The following is a 20,243-nucleotide window of genomic DNA, read 5'->3' as shown; positions in this document are numbered from 1 at the left end:
AACCCTGTCAAACCAGCTTCCACCCCTAGCAGGATTGTTCCAGCTCACCTCCTTGGAGCATGGTTATATGAACTACAGTTTGACCTTGTATGGCAATTATGTGTGGCCCCTTAGGAGAGCCATAAAGTAATGTTTTTATTGCTAATGTACGTTTTCGCACTGAAGTGAATATTTTTCTCTTCTCATCCAACACAATTTCCCTCACCGCACACCCCTTCTCCCCCCCCCCCTTTTCTCTTGGGCACAACTGTAATTGAATAAACGGAGAATTTCTATTTGGAATTGTTGATCTAATAATAAGAATGAGTACTCTGTGAATAAATAACATTGTTCTCTTGAGACTGTTCTTGATTCTTCTTCACAAATGCCATTTAAGTTTCTTTGTCTCTCTGAGTCTGAGACCCCTTATTTATATAATACTGTATACCCAGGTCCCTGTGACTATAATGTGGGTTAACCCTGTTACTATATTGCACCAGCTAAAACACAGCCACACTGCTCACCCTTACAACCAAGGTCCAGGCCTTAGAAGAAAGTCTGGAAGATGCAGATCGCAGAGCAATAACATCCATGTGGTAAGTCTGTCGGAGGATGTTGAGGGGGAGGACCCCATGTCCTACACAGAACGTTGGGTATGGGATCTTTTGCTGGAGTATGTGCAGTCCTCTCAGTTTGTGGTGGAAAACACACACAGAGTGCCATCCCGTAGGCCTCCCCCTAGAACGGGTTCTCGGCCCTATCTGATCAGACTGTTGAACTTCAGAGATTGGGAGGCTATACTGAAAGAGACTTGGAAATCACCAGATATACCTGTACACAATGTCTGCATCATGTTATTCCCAGACTACACTGCCCAAGTACATAGGCGCAGAAGCTCCTTTTAGTTGGTGTGGAGACATCTCCAAGAGCTAGCAATGCGCTATTCCCTTCTGTTACCAGCTCAACTTCAAGTAGTAGCTGAACGCTCCACGCACTTCTTTGACTCTCCTGCGCAGGCCTGGGAATGGCTGGAGGGCCTGGGATTGACACTGGAACGCTCAGCATCTGGGTCTGAGGCAAAGACATGCAGCAACAGGAATACGGAAACGGAACAAGCACAAAATCGCGACACAGTCAAACAGACCGATTACGCTCCCTAATCTGGAACAAATCATCACGGAGCGCCGGAGAGCTCTACAGATCACAGCAACGATGGGTGATCAACCCAGCAGTTCAGATCCAGACACAGAATCCATTCAATCCATGAAAGAAAAGGACCATGCTCACAAATGGCCCGAGGGGCTAGACTCGCCAAACCTCCCAGAGGTGACACCACAGACTTCTGACATCATCATCTAACCTGAATGGATCCCCACTTCACCCTAATACACGCAGGGCCGGATTCACAGAATGAACTTACACTCAATCCTAAACTTACTACTATTTTGTTATTCACAGAATGCACTTACTACTTTTGGTATTCACAGAAGTTAGGATTTTGTCTTAAGTCTGTCTTGAGTCTGTCTTAAGTCTGTCTTAAGACAAACTTAAGACAAAATCCTAACTTCTGTGAATACCAAAAGTAGTAAATTCATTCTGTGAATACCAAAATAGTAGTAAGTTTAGGATTGAGTCTTAAATTCATTCTGTGAATCGGGCCCTCAGTTTCCTCCCCAGGTGGGCCAGTGAGATGGCCCAGATCCTAGGGGTAACAACCTGACCAGGAGATATTACGCCTCATCCAGGGATAACCATGATATAACGCCATGCAGCAGCACCATGAACACATTAAACGCTTGACTGAGGCCTTCTGACCTATACAAGGGATTACACAGATGTCACACCACAAGGACACAAAGAGACTGTCGCCACCTCACAACCCAGCCCTATTTTGAACTAATGTGGTTGGAAGTAGTATGCAACTGCAACATGGTTTGGGAAGGTCCTCATTTGGGACCAGCTTGATAATGTTTTTCAAGTTTTACTGTTTAATCCCTCCTACTTTTCTTTATGCACCTCACACCAAAGCAAATATCACCTGGACCTGGCACATTCAAGCAACCTCATAACTAAAAGGTCAGCAGGCTACCTACATTCAAGACACATCTAAGACACACCCCACCAGATATGTTGGTTTGTGTCATTTGATTTAATTATGCATCTGTGCATCTGTGCGCTGTTACCCACACTCTCATAACCAGCAGACTAGGCTAAGTCTTACGTACTCTTACGTCCATGTAATAATGTTGGTTTGTGTATAAACCCCCACAAACACAAACACATCCAGCAGTATATTCCAGTATATGGAATATCGCCTAGCTGGTGTATTGACAGTTACCCACATAAATATGAGTATATGGAATGTGGGGGTTTATAGCTACATTCCTCCATCTCATTAGACAGGATGCAGGTTTCCAGGTGTTAAGTGGAAGAGGGTAATTGTAATATTATGTCACAAGGCCTCTCCTAAGTTGGGGTGGGGCAGCTATCATATTCCATCTGTATGTCAAGGTAATTCTGAGGCACTGTTGGGCAGAGGTTCAGGGTTTGAGCAGAGAGTCCGTTATCTTGCATTGTTGTGCTGGTTGGGATTGTTCCATGTCCCTGAAGTGCACTTATACCAATGTAAGGATTTTTATTCCAGGGTTAACGACTGATGTATTGATGTAAAAAACAACCATGTTTTCACCGCTCTTCTGACTTTTAAATGCTGCAGGATGCTTCAAATGTTGGCTAGCAATAATTACAGAGCTTGACGGTTTCTACAGGGAAAGCACAGCCTCCCATGGATGTCGTATTGTAAGACAGAATGAAGGTCTATAGTGCTAGGCTGGAATGCAGTCTCCTATTCTGTTTGTATTGCTGGAATTTAAATTGTAATTATAGTGGTCCTTATTCTTTGTGGATTATTCAAAGTACCTTGAAAATTGATCCTCTAGCTACAAGCAACCAGTTATGTATCTGCATGACTTGTGTCATGTGTTTCCTGTTATGGTCCTTGGGAAATATCTCTGCACACTGGTGTTTGTAACCTTGGCCTTTTCAGCATTGAGCTATAAAGTTTTACTCTTCATCCATGTATCAAAGGTGCAGAGGAAATTGTCAAGTGTTGACTGGCAAAAGTCTTCTCGTCCATCCATTTTTAGAATTATTTGTGTATCATGTGCACAGTTGCAACAGGCAAAGTTGATATGGCTTAGCCCGACTCCACTTCCGTTAAGTAGGTGGCCGAGAGATTTGTAAGAGTGGGCAACTGCTGAACTGGTGCCCCAACACATTTGTCACAAATGAAAGCATGCCATATGGCAACACCAGCCGTCTCATTGCAAAAATATGCACACCGACCCTGCATGACTCGCATAGTGTGCACACAGGTAAGAAAAGGGAACTGTCACAGCTACCAAAGAGTCACACACCAAGGCACATGTACAAGGAAGACTAGGTACAACCATGCACAGCACACACTGATAAGTGCATTGCCATGTGGTCCAATCAGCAAGGAACATGACAATATTTAGGAAGCATGTGTGGGCTCATAAATCAAAATCGGTACATCACAGGAAAAAGTCGTGCAGTACAATAGAATGGCCAGTCCATGGCCAGATGTGACGTCTGCCAGGTCAGACAAATAAACAAGGAGACAACAATGAAAATATGTTGTGCTGGTCCCTACATGGCAACAGGTCACCGTGAACATGACTCCAGTACGATTGGCATGGTATGCATTGATGCCTCACAACATGTACAAGTAATGTATGTACCTCTGCACCATGTTAGGAGGCTCAGTGGTGCACATAGAAAAAGATGTGAAGATCTGTCAATTGTGTAGTGTACAGACAGTGGATGACACACAACTAACAGAATGCTTGCAGAGTGCACAACAATGACCATTCCCCATCTAATCCACAGATGACCACAAACTTTCTGCTGAGGACAACACCAACGACCAGCAGAGCCAGTCTCCCCCCCGGTACATGAACTCTATGATGATGACTCCCAGGATATTCTGGATGATGAGCTCGAGGCCGGCCCATTTGGTGTGCCAGGGAGCAGCAGGTCCCCATCCTCCCCACCACCACATCTGCTGCAACACCAACTGCACAGCAGACCCCTGCTGTGACGGCCTGTGCGTCCACCACCAACACCAGTGCCACCTGCAACACCCTCCCCGTCCCAGGGGATGTCAACCCCACATCAACAACTGAGGATGGCAGGGAGAGTGTGCGGGGACACACAGTGGTGAGGCGACAGGTCCATAGCAGCAGGGCAGGTGGGTGGGCCAGGGTCACCCTCAGACACCAGGAGGCTGGTACCCCATCCCTGCAACACATCACCAGAGTCCTTGGGGCATACGAACAGGCCCAGGGACAAACAGGCCGGTCAGACGATCTTTTACTCGAGTTCATCCTGCTGATGAGGTCCATCGACACACGCATTGGACAAATGGTGGACCTCATGGGCCAGCCAGTGGCATTACTGAGGGACTGGCCTGCGTCCCAACCAACACCTTCACCTCCCTCTGTTTTGCCGCAGGATGTCAGTTCACCATCCTCCCCTGCGGACTCAGAGAGGGATGAGTCCTCAGACACCACAGCAGGGCCCCCCCAGCCAAGGGACCAAGGGGCCATCCGAAGAAGAGCCTGGGAGTCTCTGGAGGCAAAGCACCAGCCAAACGCCAGTCACAGAGCCAGCCCTGATGGCAACCCTCTTCCCCACTGCATTGACTGTTTGGACTCTCCTTTCCCACACTGCCTTGTGAATGGCACCAGTCTGTTGGACTGGGTCACCACATCAAAGTTGTATCTACTCTTACATCTCCTTTACCATGATGGTCAACTCACTGCCCCATCACCACCTCCATGTAAATCTGCCCACCCCCTCACATGTCATCTTTGTAAATAAAATACCTTACACACTGTTTTTGTGTCAGATTTGTCTTTAGTGCAGGATGTACAGTCTTCAAAATGTCCATAATATATCAGAAGTATGTACTGTATGTAGGCAAGGATAAGTTTGAGGCACCTAGGGAAAAACAACAGAACAACATTCACTGGTGTTAGTGTGGCATCACAGACATTACACTACACCAACCATCTACATAAACCAACATGCAGACAACACAATGGGCTAAAAGTATCAACATATACTCCCGTATACGTTCACAGGTGACATGTCACAGTTACATATCCACACACAGGTGATTTCACAACTGGCTGTTGAAACCATTCGCACATAGCCCTTCACGACAACAGCAATCTCACCAGACAATGTATATGTTGGACTTTGTCACCCACCTTCAAGTGAAGTAGCAGGTGATGAGCTGTTGACGCATGTCTCCACCTTCCTCCTCTCCACTGTCCTCATCACTGGACTCAGATTGTTGTGCAGGTGGGAGCCTTGGGTCCTCATCATCAACCAGGAGCAGGGGAATCTCCTTGTAAATGGCCAGGTTGTGGAGCATGCAGCATGCCACTACGATCTGACACACCTTCCTGGGCGAGTATGCCAGTGCACTACCGGTCTTGTCCAGGTAGCTGAAACGTGACTTGAGCAGACCAAAAGTACGCTCGACCACACGACTTGTCCTCCCATGTGCCTCATTGTATCGGATATCAGCTGGGGTCCTGGGATTCCGCAGTGGGCTCAGCAGCCATGGACGGCTGGGATTTGCAGAGTCACCTAGGAATGACAAATAAACATTGCAATGTTGCACAGGCAGAGAGCAGCAGGTCACACACCAAGCACGCCATATGACTAGGCATACTCACCCACAATTCATGCACGCTCGGGAAGCACATTAGCCATCAGCCGGGGCACAATGCTGTTCCTCAGGACGTAGGAGTCATGGGCTGAGCCTGACACACACATGCGAGATGATCATATCTGCCAGGCACACCACCTGCACATTTATGGAGTGGTAATATTTTTGATTACGAAAAATGTGCTTACTTGCCTGTGGTGGCACAAGACCGACATGTGATCAATCTATGGCACCAATACCATGGGGGATGTGCCCAAGGGGATAGAAGTCTCCCTTCACAGCTGCCAATTCAGCACCCCTGGGGAAATGTATATATCTATCCTTGTATATCATCATGGCGTACAGAACATCACGCAGCACCATGCTGAACATCGGTTGAGACATCCCACCAGCGCTGGACACGGTCTCCTGGCACGATCCAGTGGCAAAAAAATGGAGGGCTGCCATCACTTTATAAGTGGAGGTGAAAGCTGTTGGATATGTCCGGCGGGCTGCAGGTGGGCCTCCAACATATCACAAAGGGTCTTTAGGGTGGCCCTAAATAGACGGAATTTGCGAATGATCGCCACATCCTCCATGTCCTCCAGCAGTGTCAAGTGACGAATCAGATTTGGCCTCCTCCTAGTTGAGATGAAAGTGGACACATGTCAATGACATCCGTCATGAGATGGCAACAGCATATCCCATACAGGCTGACACAGAATAAAGAAAGACTGACTTGACAAATGAATGACACACCAGCTCACATGGGTGGACGTATGAGCCACACAGAAGGCACACCTTTCTATTTACAATTTACAAGTGCCTTAGACACAACATAGGTCAATGTGAATGCACATAGTTTCATGGCCACATTTCACATGTGCAAGCCTGGGAGCGTGGCATCCAGCTAATGTGTGACAAATCAACACCACTGTCTCATACTCATCTGCTGTACCTGTCACACCTCAATGCATCATTCAAACTTGCCACACTTCCACAACACAATGACCAGAGTTGGCGGTGAACTGCCAATTGCATGTATGAGCACACAGAAACGCACAAGTAAGTAACTACATCCACATTGTAGAGTCCACTACAATACTGTCCTGCCTCATCAACCATCTAATGCATTTGTGACTTGTCAGGGACTACAGACCAATGTACATCACACATACACAACCATGGCACATGTAGGCACCCTTGGAGTCAATGGAACATTGGCATTGTGTGCACGATTATGTGCCCTTCACCATGTTGCCACTGTGCACTGTTGAAGTGTTCCCGATGGACATTACCATTGTATTGTATTATATTGTAATTGCAGTGCCCCGAATCGCGGTAGCTACTGCCTGGTCCCGGTGGTGACTCACCGGTACCTCCCCTGACACAGGTGCGGTAGTCCTTGTCATGGAGACATGCCCAAATCGTGGTGCCTCTTGTCATTGTATGTGCCCCAATTCATGGTAGCTACTGCCTGGCCCCAGCGGTGTCTCACCAGCACCCCCCGACACAGGTGTGGTAGCCCTTGTCATGGAGACATGCCCAAATGGTGGTTGGCATGCTCCACCACCCAAATCGCGGTGCCTCATGGCATTGTATGTGCCCCAAATCGCGGTAGCTACCGCCTGGCCCCAGCGGTGTCTCACTGCCATGGAGCATGTCCTATAGCCAATGGGAACGATGATTGCGGTGGCATGATGCAATTTTAAAAATCACGGTAGGCGTGTACCGCCACAGCGGAGGCGGTCATTGGATGCTTTTGAAAGATGCACCATTGCGGTAGCGCACCGCGGGCCCCTGCGTTGCATCACTGCCATGGAGCATGCCCTAGAGTCAATGGGAACGATGATTGCGGTGGCATGATGCAATTTTGAAAATTGCGGTAGGCGTGCACCGCCACCGCGGAGGCGGTCATTGGATGCTTTTGAATGAGGCAGACCTGGACAACCAATTGTTGCAGCTGGACACCTTTGAAACGACCCCTGGGGGCTATATATATATGTGTGGGAGTGAGCCTCACATTTCCACTGCTCACAGACCCTGCTGTCAGAGACCCCTCATCTGCTGCTGTTGCCTCCAGGAACCGTGCCTGAGACCTCTCACCTGCTGCTGCCTCCAGAGACTGCTGCCAGAGACCCCTCATCTGCTGCTGCCTCCAGGGACTGCTGCCTGAGACCCCTCACCTGCTGCTGCCTCCAAGGACTGATGTAAGAGACGCCTCATCTGCTGCTGCCTCCAGGGAATGCTGCCTGACACCCCTCATCTGCTGCTGCCTCCAGGAACTGCTGCCTGAGACCCCTCACCTGCTGCTGCCTCCAGGGACTGCTGCCTGAGACCCCTCATCTGCTGCTGCCTCCAGGGAGTGCTGCCTGATACCCCTCACCACCCAATTCCACCATAGGTGTTCGATGTCCACAGGGATGCAAGGATAGAGAAGATCCATGCCAGTCCATTCACAAGCGAGAAGCTGGAGGTGCTGGTGGACGAGGTGCTCGCACAGTACCCAAGGCTGTATGGTTCCCCAAATGTCGTGGTAAGTAATAAAAAACGGAGGTGTAGGGCAGCAGTGGGCGCACGTGTAGTTGGACTGCTGCAGTACATGCCTGAGGGTATGGGGTTGTGCCATGCACTGACAAACATGCTGTCTCCAGGGGGAAAGAGTGTGAGTCCCAATGTCACAGGTTTCCCCGCCTGCAGTCGTAGGTCTGAGCGAAGTGTGTTGCATCGTCAGCAATAAAGTGACACAGTATGTTGGCCATGCAGGTGCCAGGACAGTGATTGCTTGGCTGAATTGCTATGTGTTCCCCTGTTGACCAACTCAGTGTGAGCCCAGATGCTCTGCACAGTGCCTGGACACCAAGACGAGATCACATCACTGCACTTACTGTGTCCTTACTCTTGTTTCTTCACAGTGAAATCCAACTACGCACCATCTCAGCCCTGTATAATTGCACACGACCACACTTGTGGAGATCAATATTTTGTTTGTGAGTCCATGTCCACCAATGCCACACACATGGCATACTGATATATTCACAGAGCATGCACATTTAGTGCTGCACAGTCTTGCACACAGTGAGTCTACCCACAGACACAGGTCGATATGTGATGTAAGTGGTGCCTAGACATGCATAGGACTGGATATGTGTGCAAGCCAAATAGGGGGTTCAGTGCTGTCATCCTGTATGTGTGTGAGATGTGCAGGGACTCAGTACGCCCTCATAAATGCATGCAATCACATCAGCTTAGCCCATGCAGAGTGCACATGTGAGATGTACCCCAGGGTGGGATGGACAGATTTTAGATTTGGTACTGTACTGATAGATGTTGGTACATGACACTGTTTTACTGATCATTCCCCCTCTTGTCTCCCATGCCTGCAGCTCAAGGTAAACCAGCATAAGGCAATGTGGCGGGCCATTGCAGCAAAGGTGCGAGCTCTGGGGGTATCTAACCAACGGCGCACCCAGTGCCACAAGAGGTGGGACGACATCAGCAGGTGGGCAAAGAATGTGGCAGAGATGACCTTGGTGCTGCTTCCTCGCACTGGGCGGTTGGAACGGCGCAGCATGACACCACTGATGGGCTATATCTTGGCAGTGACTCATCCTGACCTGGATTCACTTCTGAAGGAGCATCAGCAGCACGGCAGGGGTGAGTATTTGGGGTGGATGACTTAGGCTGGGAGCGGAAGTATACAGGGCCTGTGCCAGCGATGGCCTATGTGATGTTTGTAGAGTGGTGCAGTGCAGTGTCATGTAAGTGGCTGTTGGGATGGGTGGCAGTGCCCAAACTGTTCTTACAAAGGTGATCCTCCCTGCTGTGCATTCCCATTGCCGTATGTGTTATGCTCTTCGTGGTTATTCAGCTTTGGGGTGGTGTGGGGAATCGATTTGGGAGTGAACAGCAGTGTTCCCAATCAGAGTGGGCCCGATTCACAGAATGAACTTAAGACTCAATCCTAAAATTACTATTGTTTTGGTATTCACAGATTGCACTTACTAATTTTGGTATTCACAGAATGAACTTATTACTTTTGGCATTCACAGAATGCACTTACTACTTTTGGTATTCACAGAATGAACTTACTCTTTTCGGTATTTACAGAAGTTAGGACTCCTAACTTTAGGACTCCTAAATGCCTTCTGTGAATACCGAAAGTCTTAAAATTAGGATTTTTCTCAATTTAGTAGTTGTAAAGTTAGGACTACTAACTTTAGGACTCCTAAATGCCTTCTGTGAATACCGAAAGTCTTAAAATTAGGATTTTTCTCAATTTAGTAGTAGTAAAGTTAGGACTACTAACTTTTGGACTCCTAAATGCCTTCTGTGAATACCGAAAGTCTTAAAATTAGGATTTTTCTCAATTTAGTAGTAGTAAAGTTAGGACTACTAACTTTTGGACTCCTAAATGCCTTCTGTGAATACCGAAAGTCTTAAAATTAGGATTTTTCTCAATGGATTTTTCGCAATTTAGTAGTAGTAAAGTTAGGACTACTAACTTTTGGACTCCTAAATGCCTTCTGTGAATACCGAAAGTCTTAAAATTAGGATTTTTCTCAATTTAGTAGTAGTAAAGTCACTTTACTACTACTAAATTGAGAAAAATCCTAATTTTAAGACTTTCGGTATTCACAGAAGGCATTTAGGAGTCCAAAAGTTAGTAGTCCTAACTTTACTACTACTAAATTGCGAAAAATCCATTGAGAAAAATCCTAATTTTAAGACTTTCGGTATTCACAGAAGGCATTTAGGAGTCCAAAAGTTAGTAGTCCTAACTTTACTACTACTAAATTGAGAAAAATCCTAATTTTAAGACTTTCGGTATTCACAGAAGGCATTTAGGAGTCCTAAAGTTAGGAGTCCTAACTTCTGTGAATACCGAAACGAGTACGTTCATTCTGTGAATACCAAAAGTAGTAAGTGCATTCTGTGAATTCCAAAAGTAGTAAGTTCATTCTGTGAATACCAAAAGTAGTAAGTGCAATCTGTGAATACCAAAACAGTAGTAAGTTTAGGATTGAGTCTTAAGTTCATTCTGTGAATCGGGCCCAGTGTGACTACATGTGTGTGTGCATTGCATGCACCATGAATGTTGAGGCCTACACTTCTGACAACAATGTGCACTAGACTTTGGGACCCAGAGTACAACATGGTGTTTGGCATGGGCAATTTGCCATTGTGAACTGTCATGTCATGTCATGTCATAATAGGTGTCTGTGTTGGCCCCTCCTGTTCCCTCAAGGTCTGTAAGTGGTAACAAGGGGTGTGCCCACATAATGTCCGTAGGTGTGGGCAGAGCAAGTTGTGTGTCTGATAGACTTCAGCCATGGACAGGGTGTTGTGCTGTGTAGCCTTAAGATGGCTCAGTCATGACAGATGATCAGGGTTACATGCACTGTTGTGGTCTATGGAGTGAGTTGCTGCAATGTGATTGCAGAGTGTGGTGTGCAACAGGTAGATATGGACATATTTTGTACTGCACTGATTGCATTGCTTTGTCCTGTTGATGCCACTGACCTGAACCTGCATCTCTCTCTCACGCAGATTTGCCAGTGGTCACAGGAGGAACAGGAGCCGGACACCAGTGGGGGTGAGACTAGCACTACAGCTGCACAGGAGCCCAGTTACACAGAGGTCACCAGTGCCTCAGAGTGGGACCGGAGTATGCAGGAGGAATCCCTGACTGAGACACAAAGTACCACATCATCTGATGCCAGCGGGGATGCATCCATGTTTGCAGGCACAGGGAATGGAGACTGTGCATCATCTTCTACCACACAGCGGCCAGTGCCCACCCTCCCATCCACTACCTCTGGTGCTGCTCGTGTCCGTGTCAGTAGGAGGGGACGAGTAACATTCACACCTGGCACTGCAGAGCCTACACCTGTCCCCCCTGCTGCCCTCAGTGCTGAGTCTGTTGAGCTTCTGCGCCTGCTTTGTGTGGGCCAGGCAGCCCTCCTCAATGCCTTCAGTGACCATGACAAAAAATTAGCCCAGGTGGTTGCCTACATGGAGGGCATACACTCCGACGTGGGTGGGCTGCACCGTACTGTCCAGGCTTTGTCGTCCACAGTGATGTCTGCCCTTCAACTGGCACATACTCCCATTCCTGCTCCAGGGCCTTTGTCCACTCCCCAGTTAGTGGCCACATCTGATATTAGTGACCATGGTTCACATGTGTCACAGTCACGATAAAGCACAAGAAGAACCCAGCAGAAACAACCCAAGCGGGCCCGCCCGCAGACACCATCCCCACAGAAGAGCAAAGCAACCCCAGAGTACAAAGACAAGAGCCCCTCAAGGAAAAAAGCAAGGCCCAAAGAGCAGAGAAGCTGACCTAAGGCTCACATGCTTTAGAGGCAGACCTCAGGCTCACAAGCCTCAGAGGCATCCCCAGCTAAGGACTCTCCTGTCCCTAAAACTTCACAAAAAGCAAGGCCAGTTTCTGTGGCCACTGAGGAGGTGTTGTATGGCAAGGGTACACCTAGGAAGGGCTCAGAGCCACATTCCCCCACCACATCAATTCCCATTCCAAGCCCAGTGAAGCAGGTGAAGGACGGCACTGTAGGGGGTACCCCTGGCAAACAGGGGAAGGAGGGCCAGTGGCGTAACCAGACGAAGCGTTCCGCAGGATTCAGCATGTCACCAGAGGGAGTGCCAGAGTCTACAGCTGATTCACCTCTGTTGGTGTGTGTCCCTGTTGTGTCAACACCAGTTCCCATTAACCTCAGTACAAGGAAGCCATTTTGAATTCCAAAGAAGTGGAAAGGCACCCCTCAAACCTCTCCCACCCACACTGTGTCTCAGGTCTGCATGACTACTCCTCTACATACACTACACCACCTGATCCAAGCAGCCCTCTGGCTTGCCAAGCCACTGATAACCCTACCTCACCTGGGCCACTCTCTCACCAAGCAGATGCTCCTGATGTCCAAGACACACAGCCAGCTCCCTGTCCACCTGACAGGCAAGTGTGAGTGCTAGTCCCCCTCACAGGTGGGCCTGTTCTGCCCATTTTTAACCCCATGACGGTGATGCTGTCCATGGAAGGGTACAGTCGCAAACACTCCCTGTGCAGATTCCCATGTACTTGCTCTGCACTTTGCCATGCCCACAGGCCTTCCTGTTCTGCCCTTGCCTGTGTAGATTCTCATGCACTCGCTCTGCACTTTGCCATACCCACTGGCCTTCCTGTTCTGCCCCTGCCTGTGCAGATGCTCATGTACTCGCTCTGCACTTTGCCATGCCCACTGGCTCTGTTGCTCTGCTGTGTTGGACTCTTTCCAGTGCAGCCCTTCATGTACTTGCTGTGCACCCAGAACTGGCCACTGGCCCTGTCACTCCGTTGTGTTGGACTCTACCCTGTGCAGTCTCTCATGTACTTGCTGTGCACCCAGAATTGGCCATTGGCCCTGTTGCTATGCTGTGTTAAACTCTTCCCTGTGCATCCTCTCAGGTACGTGCTGTGCATCCAGAAAAGGCCACTGGCCCTGTTGGTCTGCTGTGTTGGACTCTTCCCTGTGCAGCCTCTCGTGTACTTGCTGTGAGCTTTGCCGGGACCCTGGCCCTGTTGCTTTGCTGTGTTGGACTCTTCCCTGTGCAGCCACTCATGTACTTATTGTGCACCCAGAACTCGCCACTGGCCCTCCCTGTTGCTCTGCTGTGTTAAACTCTTCCCTGTGCAGTCTCATGTACTTGCTGTACGCCCAGAACTGGCCACTGGCCCTGTTGCTCTGCTCTGTTGAACTCTTCCCTGTGCAGCCTCTCTTATACTTGCTGTGAATTATGCCATGGACACTGGCCCTGTTGCTCTGCTGTGTTGGACTCTTCCCTGTGCAGCCTCTCATATACTTGCTGCAAACTTTGCCCTGGACACTGGCCCTGTTGCTCTGCTGTGTTGGACTCTTCCCTGTGCAGCCTCTCATGCTCTTGCTGTGAGCTTTGACTCTGGACTCTGGCCCTGTTGCTTTGCTGTGCTTGACTCTTCCCTGTGCAGCCTCTCATGTACTTGCTGTGCACCCAGAATTGGCCATTGGCCCTGTTGCTATGCTGTGTTGGACTCTTCCCTGTGCAGCCTCTCATGTACTTGCTGTGCACCCAGAATTGGCCACTGGCCCTGTATCTCTGCTGTGTTGGACTCTTCCCTGTGCAGCCTCTCATGCTCTTGCTGTGAGCTTTGCCCTGGACTCTGGACCCTGGCCCTGTTGCTTTGCTGTGCTTGACTCTTCCATGTGCAGCCTCTCATGTACTTGCTGTGCACCCAGAATTGGTCACTGGCCCTGCTGCTTTGCTGTGCTGGATTCTTCCCTGTGCAGCCTCCCATGTACTTGCTGTGAACTTTGCCCAGGACACTGGCCCAGTTGCTCTGCTGTGTTGGACTCTTCCCTGTGCAGCCTCTCATGTACTTGCTGTGAGCTTTGCCTGGACCCTGGCCCTGTTGCTTTGCTGTGTTGGACTCTTCCCTATGCAGCCTCTCATGTACTTATTGTGCACCCAGAACTGGCCACTGGCCCTCCCTGTTGCTCTGCTGTGTTAAACTCTTCCCTGTGCAGTCTCATGTACTTGCTGTGCACCCAGAACTGACCACTGGCCCTGTTGCTCTGCTCTGTTGAGCTCTTCCCTGTGCAGCCTCTCATATACTTGCTGTGAATTATTCCCTGGACACTGGCCCTGTTGCTCTGCTGTGTTGGACTCTTCCCTGTGCAGCCTCTCATGTACTTGCTGCAAACTTTGCCCTGGACACTGGCCCTGTTTCTCTGCTGTGTTGGACTCTTCCCTGTGCAGCCTCACATGTACTTGCTGTGAGCTTTGCCCTGGACCCTGGACCCTGGCCCTGTTGCTTGCTGTGCTTGACTCTTCCCTGTGCAGCCTCTCATGTACTTGCTGTGCACCCAGAATTGGCCACTGGCCCTGTTGCTATGCCGTGTTGGACTCTTCCCTGTGCAGCCTCTCATGTACTTGCTGTGCACCCAGAATTGGCCACTGGCCCTGTTGCTCTGCTGTGTTGAACTCTTCCCTGTGCATCCTCTAATGTACTTGCTGTACACCCAGAACGAGCCACTGGCCCGGTTGCTCTGCTGTGTTGGACTCTTCCCTGTGCAGCCTCTCATGTACTTGCTGTGCACTCAGAACTGGCCACTGGCCCTGTTGTTTTGCTGTGTTGGACTCTTCCCTGTGCAGCCTCTCATGCACTTGCTGTGAGCTTTGCCCTGGACACTGGCCCTGTTGCTCTGCTGTGTTGGATTCTTCCGTGTGCAGCCTCTCATGTACTTGCTGTGAGCTTTGCCTGGACCCTGGACCTGTTGCTTTGCTGTGTTGGACTCTTCCCTGTGCAGCCACTCATGTACGTATTGTGCACCCAGAACTGGCCACTGGCCCTCCCTTTTGCTCTGCTGTGTTAAACTCTTCCCTGTGCAGTCTCTCATGTACTTGCTGTGCGCCCAGAACTGGCCACTGGCCCTGTTGCTCTGCTCTGTTGAACTCTTCCCTGTGCAGCCTCCCATATACTTGCTGCGAATTTTGCCCTGGACACTGGCCCTGTTGCTCTGCTGTGTTGGACTCTTCCCTGTGCAGCCTCTCATGTACTTGCTGAAATCTTTGCCCTGGACACTGGCCCTATTGCTCTGCTGTGTTGGACTCTTCCCTGTGCAGCCTCTCATGTACTTGCTGTGAGCTTTGCCCTAGACCCTGGACCCTGGCCCTGTTGCTTTACTGTGCTGGACTCTTCCCTCTGCAGCCTCTCATGTACTTGCTGTGCACCCAAAATTGGTCCCTGGCCCTGTTGCTCTGCTGTGTTGAACTCTTCCCTGTGCAGCCTCTCGTGTACTCGCTGTGAACTTCGCCCTGGACACTGTCCCTGTTGCTCTGCTTTGTTGTACTATTCCCTGTGCAGCCTCTCATGTACTTGCTGTGAGCTTTGCCCTGGACCCTTGCCCTGTTGCTTTCCTGTGTTGGACTCTGCCCTGTGAAGCTACTCATGTTCTTGTTGAGCACCCAGAACTGGCCACTAGCCCTGCTGCTTTGCTGTGTTGGACTCTTCCCTGTGCAGCCTCTCATGTAATTGCTGTGCACCCAGAACTGGCCACTAGGCCTGTTGCTTTGCTGTGTTGGACTCTTCCTTGTGCAGCCTCTCATGTACTCAATCTGCACCCTGGACTGGCCACTGGCCTTGCTGTTTTGCCCTTGCCTGTGCAGATTCTCATGTACTCACTCTGCACCCTGGACTGGCCACTGGCCTTGCTGTTGTGCCCTTGCCTGAGCAGATTCTCATGTACTCACTCTGCACCCTGGACTGGCCACTGGCCTTGCTGTTTTGTCCTTGACTGTGCAGATTCTCATGGATATGCTGTGCATTATGTACCTTGCTCTTCTCTACTGTCGGTGCCTATCTATGCAACAATTGAATAAAGACAGTTATTCCTGTTATCTGTTTTGTCAGTGTCCTTACTGAATAAAGTTATTTTGGTGTGTGCATATGGTTGGCTGTACCCCATGCTCTATGGGCTAGATGTAGGTAACTCTGATTTACTGATTCATAAATACCGAATTTACCGATTCGGTATTTATGAGTCGGTAAATTAGAAGGAGGGAGATGTAGGTAAATCAAAAATCTGATTTACAGAATCGGTAACATTCGGTATTTACCGATTCCGTAAATACCGAATCGGTAAATACCGAATGTTGCAAGGGTGCAGGGGGTGTCACTTTGACACCCTCTAGCACCCCAATTCCGGACATGTGTGCCATGTGGCACACAGACATGCCCTAAGGGCATGTCTGTGTTTTACATTGCACAGGTGTGCATGCACAGATGTGCATGCACACCTGAATTCGGTATTTTACCACCCAATAAAATTGGGTGGTAAAATACCGATTCTTAAGGGCTTGTGGCACTCTTAGGAGTGCCACCTACATGTGGATTTACCGAATCAGTAAATATACTGATTCAGTATTTTACCGATTTGGTAAATTTACAGAATCGTAAAATATAGGCCCCCTACATCTGAAAACCCTAATACCGGTCGGTAACGGCCGAATTCGGCCGTTACAGACCGGTATTAGGGCTCCTACATCTGGCCCTTAGTGGCACTTCAGCATTGCCAAGGTCTTTGCTCGATTACTCTTTTATTCAAAGGGGTGATAGGGACTTTAGTTCTTTCTGACCCTGATACTAGTGGCATCTGTGGTACAATTTAAACTGTGTTGCAGTTCTAATTTTCCAGCTTTTCAATTGTTGGCTACATTGTTCACATGTTAGGTTGGGGGACACTGCCAGCACAAAGGGGGGTTGGCGGGTGGGAGCATACTGGCGCAGCAGCAAAAGTTTAGGCGGAAGAACTAAAGAAAATGCAGGGGGGGGCAGTAAGTAACAGGTGAAGGCAGGGAACCCACAAGAAAGTTAAGACGTGTGGGAATGAAACGTTGACTCATCGTATAGCCGGTGATATTTCCGACCCGGCGTCTGGGTTAAAAGAATCAGCTATAGCGAGTCACTGTGGACTCAGAGACGGGTGGGTACATCACCTGGTATCTACCTATCTCATGTGGGAGGTCACTACCTAACATGTGAGATGTATTTTTTTTTCTCGCTTTCACATCCATAAGGGTTTTCACTCACGTAAGGTGATCTTCTGCGCTATGCACCATTTCACAGACAATACGCCATGTACATATTTTTCCATACTGTACTATGTTTTTCATCTCACCCTCAGCCCTGAAGAGTCAAGCGGGCTCCTTGCCCGCTTGACGAAACACGTGTCGGCTGGTCATTTGCTTTTGAAGTTACCTTTCAACAAAGGAAGGTCAAATACAATCCTTTGAAGAACAAAAAGACTTTCTATTGCGTCCATTTTGTTTCATTTACTACCTATTGTGTTCTTTTGGTTAAGCATGATACATGTATATACCTCGCTTAACGTGTGCACAGGATTCTTGTCATAATTACCAAGTGGGCCCTGGCCACTCTCTGCAGAGATTTCGGGGTCTCCTCTGACCTTGCTGCACCGTCTTCATTATTGTTGTTTTTTACCTAACACACACCGCTACCAGTTAAGGTGCCACACTTTCTGTACACGTTAAAACCCTTCACAGAACCCGCAATCTCTTGCTCCAGGAAGGGCTGCCGCAGCGGTCTCTTACTCCTTATTATACACTCTTTAGCTCCAACCCTACAGGAATGGATAGGGACAAGGTGGCTTTTGAACTATTCGACAATCTTGCTAAAGGTATTCATACCACGACTCCCTCAAGCAGTGCTAACCCTTTACGGGAAGAAAGTTTGAGAGAAAAGCTCATCAAACTTGAAAGGCTCAAAAAAACTGAAAAATCACGATGGTGGGACAGCGCCACACTTAAACAGTACATTCGGCTGAACCGGGTCCCAAGGGGACTCCATTCCCAAATATTTCCAACCTTCGACGATCTCGATGATGATTTGTTAGGCAAGTGGGAGGAAACAGTCACGAGCAATTCTACTACACTGATACATATACTAATAGAGAACGCGGAACGTAAGGTGAAGAAACTACAGGCAGAGATCACCATTCTGGAAAAAGAAATTGAGGCTCTGGATCTGAAAGAGGCAACAGAAAAAAACTACGTAATTCTCAACGAAATTCTTTCAAAACACCAAAATGACATAAAAGAAAGAAAAACAAGACAACTTAAACGAGACGAGGCTGACTACAAAGAAGACCGAGACTTCACCTTCGCAAGGAAATAGGATAAAGTAGTGCAAAATGTACAATGCTTAGACAAAACGTCCAAGACGGATAGTGCCTCCTTGTCCTCAAGGTCGACATCCACCAGTAGCATAGCCACTAGTGAAAGCGATTTGGAAAATCAGGGTGGTACGGCACAAGATCAAGAACCCCGCACTTCCAATTTTTTACACGAAATCCAGGCAATAAGATGCGAGAATTGGACACAACAAAGGACAAACACAACCGACGTAAAACCCGCCGAAGGAAGAGAGCCGGCCAAGGAAGAATACAAAAAGAAGTTGAGATCTGGAGACGGGAAGAAACTCTCACAACAGCTCGAGAAGTTCAAGTCGTTAATCTCTCATCTAAAGTTTTAACTGATGACATGGTTTCTCTCCTCAGCAAAGGCTTGAGTTTTAATCCACATGAACAAGGTGATTCTTGCAGAGCTAAGATTGATCTCTTTAGTTTTATTAGAGGCCTGAAACTGAAGAAACATTTCTCGGGCGTGCCTACAGCCGCCAACACTATTATGGCAACCCAGGATGGAAACCTTTCCAATTTTCAGAGTATCTATGATCTCAAGGATACACACTTGTTCCTATCCTTGGCTGACTGTGACAATCCCACTCACACTTTGGAGGATCTTTTCCACGACCTAGACATAGACACCAACCAAACCATAGCGAGTGGAGTTAAAACGGAGTCCAAATGGACACCCACCCTACCAGGTGGTAATCCAATTGACACTTTCCACAACTGCGTGCTAGAGGATCTAGAGAGGTATGACAACAAACCCAACACCAACACACACAGAAGCTGGGACAACCTATCCATAAATGAACGTTTGGCACTGAAGACCTCAAGCACTGACTCCGAGATCATAATTAGGGAGGCGGACAAAGGTGGAAATGTGGTAGTCATGGACAGATCTGACTACCACCAGGAAATTCTCACCCAATTACAAGATGTTACCTGTTATGAACCTCTCACTTTCAATCCCATGGGACCCCTCGTCATCCTTATCAACAAACACTTGATGGAGTGGCATGAACTAGGAATCATTGACGATGATGAGGCTCTGTACATGAAGGTCTCAAGACCAACTTTCCCATGGTTGTACACCCTCCCTAAAATTCATAAGCAGACAGAGTTCCCACCAGGCAGACCCATAGGGCCCGATTCACAGAATGAATTTAAGACTCAATCCTAAACTTACTACTATTTTGGTATTCGCAGAATGCACTTACTACGGGCCCGATTCACAGAATGAACTTAAGACTCAATCCTAAACTTACTACTATTTTGGTATTCACAGAATGCACTTACTACTTTTGGCATTCACAGAATGCACATACTACTTTTGGTATTCACAGAATGAACTTACTACTTTTGGTATTCACAGAAGTTAGGATTTTGTCTTAAGTTTGTCTTAAGACAGACTTAAGACAAACTTAAGACAGACTTAAGACAGACTCAAAATAGGATTCTGTCTTAAGTCTGTCTTAAGTTTGTCTTAAGTCTGTCTTAAGTCTGTCTTAAGTTTGTCTTAAGACAAACTTAAGACAAAATCCTAACTTCTGTGAATACCAAAAGTAGTAAGTGCATTCTGTGAATACCAAAATAGTAGTAAGTTTAGGATTGAGTCTTAAGTTAATTCTGTGAATAGGGCCCTACGTTTGGTATTCACAGAATGAACTTACTACTTTTGGTATTCACAGAAGTTAGGATTTTGTCTTAAGTTTGTCTTAAGACAAACTTAAGACAGACTTAAGACAGACTTAAGTTAGGATGTTGTCTTAAGTCTGTCTTAAGAC

Source organism: Lissotriton vulgaris, chromosome 1_1, assembly GCF_964263255.1.
Source record: "Lissotriton vulgaris chromosome 1_1, aLisVul1.2, whole genome shotgun sequence".
Taxonomy (NCBI): domain Eukaryota; kingdom Metazoa; phylum Chordata; class Amphibia; order Caudata; family Salamandridae; genus Lissotriton; species Lissotriton vulgaris.
Note: the sequence above shows the minus strand (reverse complement) of the source record.